Source organism: Orycteropus afer, unplaced genomic scaffold, assembly GCF_000298275.1.
Source record: "Orycteropus afer afer isolate SDZICR_OR568_19922 unplaced genomic scaffold, OryAfe1.0 scaffold00711, whole genome shotgun sequence".
NCBI lineage: Eukaryota > Metazoa > Chordata > Mammalia > Tubulidentata > Orycteropodidae > Orycteropus > Orycteropus afer.
The window spans coordinates 665242-673115 of record NW_006922298.1 but is presented as its reverse complement, the minus strand read 5'-3'; positions in this window follow the sequence as shown (position 1 = coordinate 673115).

The following is a 7874-nucleotide window of genomic DNA, read 5'->3' as shown; positions in this document are numbered from 1 at the left end:
TCTCACCGATTCTGTTTTGGTTCTCCAATTTGATTAATTGTAAAGGCACTGGTGACTCTGCCTCCTTTAGTAAAGAGTGCCCTGCTAATCCATGGCATGAGGTGGCAACATTAATATGCAAAATAGCACCACCAATTGATCAATTAGGAGCTCTGATAGCATAGTGCCTAAGGCATTTGACTGCTAACCAGAAGCCTGACAGTTCAAACCCACCAGCCACTCCTCAGAAGGAAGGTTGGGCAATCTACTTCTGTAGCGATACCACCTCAGAAACCCAAGTAGGAGTCACCATGAGTCAGTTATGGCTCGACAACAGTGGTGGGTAATTGATCAATTACTTTTGAAAAGTGAGGCTTTGGGTGATTATATTTTTTATACTTTTCTGCAATTTTGTCAGCATGAGGAATATAAGGAAACTGGTTTGTTGGTCTTACTTATGCTACAAAAAGTGGTGAAAGAGTGAGATGAGTTCAGTGCTGCTGAGTCACAGCTCAAGTGCCACATAAAAGACCTCAGTGTTTCCAGTTGTGCTCTGAGAGAAAGCCTTATTCTTCTTGTAACAGAGCTGATACTGCCAAAAACCAAACCTATAGTCTTATTGTAAGGGTGGCTGAATTACAATGCCAATTAAATTGCCAAACCAGAATGGTGTCTGAAGTTAAAGTGAGGGCACTGATTGGGAAAAAATGGGAGGCTGAAACCTGGAATGGGGACATATGGGCAGATAGTCAGGAAGATGAGGATATGGAGCCTGTAAATTCTGTTGAATCTGTCCCACCTGACTGGATTACTATAAAATCATTATCCCTTCAACCTCAGTTTGATGAGATTAACCCAACTCATCCTGCTAGGTCATTGTCTGAGGTAGATGCCATGGAAGACATTGGTAAATGTTCTCAGGAACTTCCCCAACCACCCATTGTTGATGCTAGACCTACAATTAATGTTAAGTCCAAGCAAGACCCAAAAGGTGAAATAGAAAGTGTGACTGAGGAGGTGATACGCTACACCCAAAACGACCTACTTGATTTTGTTAATATCTACAGACAGAAACCTGGAGAATATGTATGGGAATGGTTACTGAGGTTGTGGGATAATAGTGCAAGGAATATAATATTGGATCAGCCTGAGTTTAACTTAGGCCCACTAAGTAGAGATTCTTCATTCAATGTTTCAGCTCAAGAGGTTAGAAAAGGATCTAATTGTTTATTTGGTTAGCTTACTGAAGCATGTATTATGCATTGGCCTGCCATAAGCCATGTTGGAGTACCAGGCTTGCCTTGTTCTAATATAGAAGAAGGTATCCAGAGGCTTAGGGAAATTGGCCTGTTAGAATAGATTTATCAGATTAGACATCTAGAGCCAGAAATGGAGATTCCAGAGGACACGTCTATCACCAGTATGGTGAGGAACAAATTTGTGAAGGTAGCCCCAGCATCTTTGAACAGTGCTGTGATTGCTGTTTTATGTAAGCCAGATTTGACAAGGGGAACTGCCCTAATTGAAATAAAACACTTAACCACAATGGGGCTGTTTGGACCCTGTGGTAGTAGGGGCCAAGTGGCAGCAGTTAATCCACAAAGACCTGGTGGATGTGGTTACCATAATGGACAGCAGAGTCAAAACAGTAATCAGAATAGTCTGACTCATGTGGAATTATGGCATTGGCTACTTGCTCATGGTGTTCTTAGTAGTGAAATACATGGCAAACCTACTAAATATTTACTTGATCTGTACAGACAGAAGAATTCTAGGTCACGTGAACAACAGCCTAGAATGAATCGCCAGAATACAGAGTCACAGCCTCTCAATCAATTCCCAGACTTGAGTCAGTTTACAGACCCACAACCCTTTGAATGAAAGGGAAGCCATGTCCTCTTGAAGAAGGATCCCACTACATTGACAAAAACTTATAATGCTAATCTTTCTCCCAGTCTTTCCAAAAGGGATCTGAGGCCTTTTATGAGAGTGACTGTTCATTGGGGAAAAGAAAATAATCAGACTTTTAGGGGATGGACAGTGGCTCTGAACTGACACTAAGTCCAGGAGAGTCAAAGTGTCATTGTGTTCCACCAGTCAGAGTGGGGGCATATGGAGGTCAAGTTATTGATGGAGTCTTAGCTAAGGTGCATCTCACAGTGGGTCCAGTGGGTCCAGTGGGTCCCCAAACCCATCCTGTAGTGATTTCCCCAGTTCCAGAATGCATAATTGGAATAAATATACTGAGCAATTGGCAGAATTCCCACATTGCATCCCTGACATGTGGAGAAAGGGCTATTATGGTAGGAAAAGCCAAGTGGAAGCCATTAGAGCTGCCTCTACCTACAAAAATAGTAAAGCAAAAGCAATACCACATGCCTGGAGGGGTTGCAGAGATTACTGCCACTGTCAATGAATTGAAGGATGCAGGGGTGGTGATTTCCATCACATCCCCATTTAATTTGCCTATTTGGCCTGTGTAAAAAACAGATGGATCTTGCAGAATGACAGTAGATTATCGTAAACTTAATTAGGTGGTGACTCCAATTGCAGCTGCTGTTCCTGATGTGGTTTCATTGCTTGAGCAAATTAGTATATCTCCTGGTACTTGGTATGCAGCTATTGATCTGGCCAATGCCTTTTTCTCAATGCCAGTTTTAAAGGACCATCAGAAGCAGTTTGCCTTCAGCTGGCAAGGCCAACACTGTACTTTCACAGTGCTTCCTCAGAGGTATATCAACTTTCCAGCACTATGTCATAATTTAGTCCATAGGGACCTTGATCAAGTTTCCCTTCCAGAAGGCACTAGACTGGTCCATTATATTGATGACATTATGCTGATTGGACCTAGTAAGGAAGAAGTATCGATGACTCTAGACTTATTGGTGAGATATATGTGTGCTAGAGGTTGGGAAATTAACCCAACAAAAATTCAGGAATTTTCTAACTCAGTGAAATTTCTAGGGGTCCAGTGATGTGAGGCATGTTGAGATATTCCTACTGAAGTGAAGGATAAGTTATTGTATCTGGCTTCCCCCACAATTAAAAAGGAGGCACAACGTCTAGGGGGGCCTCTTTGGATTTTGGAGGAAACATATTCCTCATGTTGGTGGGTTGCTTTGGCCTATTTATCAAGTGACTTGGAAATCTGCTAGTTTTGAGTGGGGCTGAGAACAACAGAAGGCTCTGTAACAGGTTCAGGATGCTGTGCAGGCTGTTTTGCCACTTGGGCCATATGAGCCAGCTGATGTAATGGTGCTTGAAGTGTCTGTAGCAGATAAAGGTACTGGGAGTCTTTGGCAGGTCCCTATTGGTGAATTGCAATGCAGATCCTTGGGAATTTGGAGCAAAGCCTTGCCATCCTCTGCAGATAACTACTCTCCTTTTGAGGAACAACTTTTTGCTTGTACTGGGCTTTAGCAGAAACTGAATGCCTAACCATGGGCCATCAAGTCACCATGAGGCCTGAGCTGCCCATCATGAACTGGGTGTTGTCTTACCCACAGAGTCATAAAGCTGGACATGCACAGCACCACTCCATCATTAAATGGAAGTGGAATATCAGAGATTGAGCTTGAGCAGGATCTGAAGGCACAAGTAAGTTGCATGAGGAAGTGGCCCAGATGCCTATGGTCTCCACTCCAGTCACATGACCTTCCCTCTCCCAGTCTGAACCTATGACCTCATAAGGAGTTCCTTATGATCAGTTGACTGAGGAATAGAACAACCTTGCCTGGTTTACAGATGGTTCTGTGCTATATGCAGGCATCACTCAAAAGTGGACAGCAGTGACACTGCAGCTCCTTTCCGGGACTTCCTTGAAGGACAGTGGTAAAGGGAAATCCTCCCAATGGACAGACCTTCAAGCCATCCATCTGGTTGTTCACTTTGAGTGGAACAAGAAATGGCCAGATGTGCAATTGTATACGAATACATGGGCTGTGGCAAATGGCTTGGTCAGATGGTCTGGGACTTGGAAGAAGCATGATTGGAAAATTGGTGACAAGGATGTATGGGGAAGAGGTATGTGGATAGATCTCTTTGAATGGGCCAAAGGAGTAAAGATATTTGTGTCTCATGTGAATGCCCACCAAAAGGTGACCTCAGCAGAGGATGACTTTAATAATCAGGTGGATAGGATGACACGTTCAGTGGAAACCAGCCGTCATCTTTCCCCAGCTACTCCTATCATTGCTCAGTGGGCTCATGAACAAAGTGGTCATGGTGGCAGGGATGGAGGTTATGCATGGGCTCAACATGGACTCCCACTTACCAAGGCTGATTTGTCTACCACTTCTGCTGGAGTGCCCGCTCTGCCAGCAGCAGAGACCAACATTTAGTCTGCAACATGGAACCATTCCTCGGGGTGATCAGCCAGCAATGTGGTGGCATTTGACCACTTCCATCATGGAAAGGACAGCGTTTTGTTTTTACTAGAATAGATACTTATTCTGGATATGGATACACCTTCCCTGCACACAATACTTCTGCCAAAACTACCATCCATGGACTTACAGAATGCCTTATCCACCATCATGGTATACCACACAACATTGCTTCAGATCAGAGGACTCACTTCACAGCAAATGAAGTGTGGCAATGGGCCTATGCTCATGGAATTCTCTGGTCTTACCATGTTACCCATCACTAAGAAGCAGGTAGCTTGAAAGAATGATGGACTATCCTACTAAAAACACATTTACAGTGCCATGTAAGTGACAATACCTTGAAGAGTTGGGGCAATGTTCTCCAGGAGGCTGTATACACTCTAAACCAGCATCCAATACTGAGTCCATGATATAGAACCATTCCTCAGGGTGATCAGCCAGCAATCTGGTGGCAGGTTGATTACATTGGACCACTTCCATCATGGAAATGACAGCGTTTTGTTCTTACTGGAATAGATACTTATTCTGAATATGGATTCGCCTTCCCTGCATGCAATGCTTCTGCTAAAACTACCATCCATGGACTTACAGAATGCCTTATACACTGTCATGGCATCCCACACAGCATTGCTTCAGATCAAGGGACTCATTTCACAGCACGTGAAGTGCTGCAATGGACTTATGCTCATGGAATTTACTTGTCTTACCATGTTCCCCATCATCCTGAAGGAGCTGGCTTGATAGAATGATGGAATGGCCTCTTAAAAACATAAATATGGTGCCAGCTAGGTGGCAATACCTTGAGGAGTTGGGGCAATGTTCTCCAGGAGGTTGTCTATGCCCTAAACCAGCGTCCAATATGTGGTTCTCTTTCTCCAGTAGCCAGCATTCACAGGTCCAGGAAAAAAGGGGTGGAAAAGGGAGTGGTACCACTAGTGACCCACTAAAAAAAGTTTGCTTCCCTGCTACCTTATGCTCTGTGGGTCTGGAGATCCTAGTCCTAAAGAGAAGAACACTCCCACCTGGAGACACAATACTTATTGCATGGAACTGGAAGTTAAGAATGCCACCAGGCCGTTTTGGCTTCTTCATGCCTCTGGATCAACAGACAAAGAAGGGCATTACTGTACTGTCTTGTGCGATAGATCCTGATTACCAAGGGGAAATTGGATTGATATTACATAATGGAGGTAAAGAAGAATATGTCTGGAATACAGGAGATTCTTTAAGATATCTCTTAGTACTACCATGCCCTGTGATTAAAGTCAATGGAAAACTACAGAAAGCCAATTCTGATATGACTACTAATGGCCCAGACCCTACAGGAATGAAGGTTTGGGTCACCCCACCAGGCAAAGAACCATGATCAACTGAGGTGCTTGCTGAGGGCTAGGGAAATATGGAACATGTGGTGGAAGAAGGTGGCTCTGAATATCAGCTATGACCATGTGACCAGTTGCAGAAACAAAGACTGTGATTATTATAATTCTTCATTGTATATGTGCATCAAATATTTTTGTTTTCTTCTGTTATGAACTGTGAAATGTAAGCAAGGTTTATGTGTTTTGGTTGTATGCATGTTAGCATATCATGTTAGGGGCAAATATGATTTTATAATTATCCTTATTTAGAAATTATATGCAGTTAAGATATGGACAACTGCCAAGTTGACAAGGGGTGGACTGTTGGAGTTTTGTGTCAACTTGGCTGGACCACAATTCTGTGTGGTTTAAGCAATTGTGGTGTGGTTATTCCCATGATGGGATCAGATTTATATGTTTTGAGCAGCCAATCCATTGAAAAGGAGTTTCCCTAGGGGTACGGCCTGCTTCCAGTATATTTATGGATATCCTGGGAAAAGAGACACTCTTCTGTGGATTGGGATTCTGTTGTGCTGCCTACAACTGTCCATGAGCGAACAATCCACCATTAGTCTGGAGATCTTGGATTCATCATTCGTTGGAGTCAACAGCTGGTATACTGCCTGCCAACCTTGAACTCATCAGCCTCTGAAACTGTGTGAGTTAGGAAAAGCCTCCAGCTAGAGGTTTGATCCAAGAACTTGGGAATTTCCAGCTTCTATAAGTGTGTGACACATTTTCCTAAGATAAATTTCTCTTCCCCTACATGTATATATAAGCTTTCCTGGTTTTGTTTCTCTAGAGAACCCAACCTACCACAAAAGATAATCCAAGAAAAAGAGGAAATTGTTGAAGAATATCACTAATAACAAATGCAAGTAAAATCTTGCTGAAGATAATTCCAAAACTGTTGCAGCAGTATATTGACAGGGAACTTACAGAAATTCAAGCTGGATTCAGAAGAGGATGTGGAATGAGGGATGTCATTGCTGATGTCAGATGTATCTTGACTGAAAGCAAAGAATATCAAAGAGATGTGGTTTTTTTTTTTTTTTTCATTTTTTATTTAGTGTGCAAAGGTATTCAACTATGAGGATCATAGCAAATTACGGATAGCATTGTGAAGAATGGGAATTCCAGAACACTTAATTGTGTTCATGAGAAACCAGTACATAGAATAAGAGGCTGTCATTCACACAGAACAAGGGGATGCTGCATGGTTTAAAATCAGGAAGGGTGTGTGTCAGGGTTATATCCTTTCACCATACTTACTCAACCTGTATGCTGAGCAAATAACCCAAGAAGCTGGACTATATGAAGAAGAATGCAGCATCAGAATTGGAGGAAGTCTCATTAGCAATCTGTGATATGTAAATGACACAACCTTGTTTGCTGAAAGTGAAGTTTACTTGTAGCACTTACTGATGAAAATTAAAGACTAGAGTCTTCAATGTGGATTACACTTCAACATAAAGAAAACTTTAAGAAATCCTCACAACCGGACCAATAAGCAACACCATGTTAAATGGTGGAAAGATTGAAGTTGTAAGGGATTTCATCTTACTTGGATCTATAATCAACACACATGGAAGCAGCAGTCAAGAAATCAGACACCTTGCTATTCTGGCCAAATCTGCTGCAAAAGACCTCCTGAAAGTGTCAAGATGCCAAGGTGCCACTTTGAAGATTAAGGTGTGCCTAACCACAGCCATGGTATTATCATCTCGTATGCATGAACTATAAACAAAAAAGACCAAAGTAGAGTTGACGCCTTTGAATGATGATGTTGGTGAGTAATACTGAAAATTCTGTGGACTTCCAGAAGAATGAAAAAATCTGTACTGTAACAAGTGCAGCCAGAATGCTCATTGGATCCCAGAATGGCCTGACTTCTTCTCACCTATTTTGATCATGTGGTCAGAAGGGACCATTCCCTGGAGAAGGATAACATGTTTGGTAAATAGTGCATCAATGAAAAAGAGGAAGACCTTCAACAAGATAAATTGACACAGGGGCTGCAACAGTGTGCTCAAGTGTATTGTGAAAATGATGCACGACCGGGCAGTGTTTCATTTTGTTGTATATAGGGTTGCTATGAGTCAGGTTTGGCTCAATGGCTTTGAGTTAATGTCTAGTGTCCTTTTCT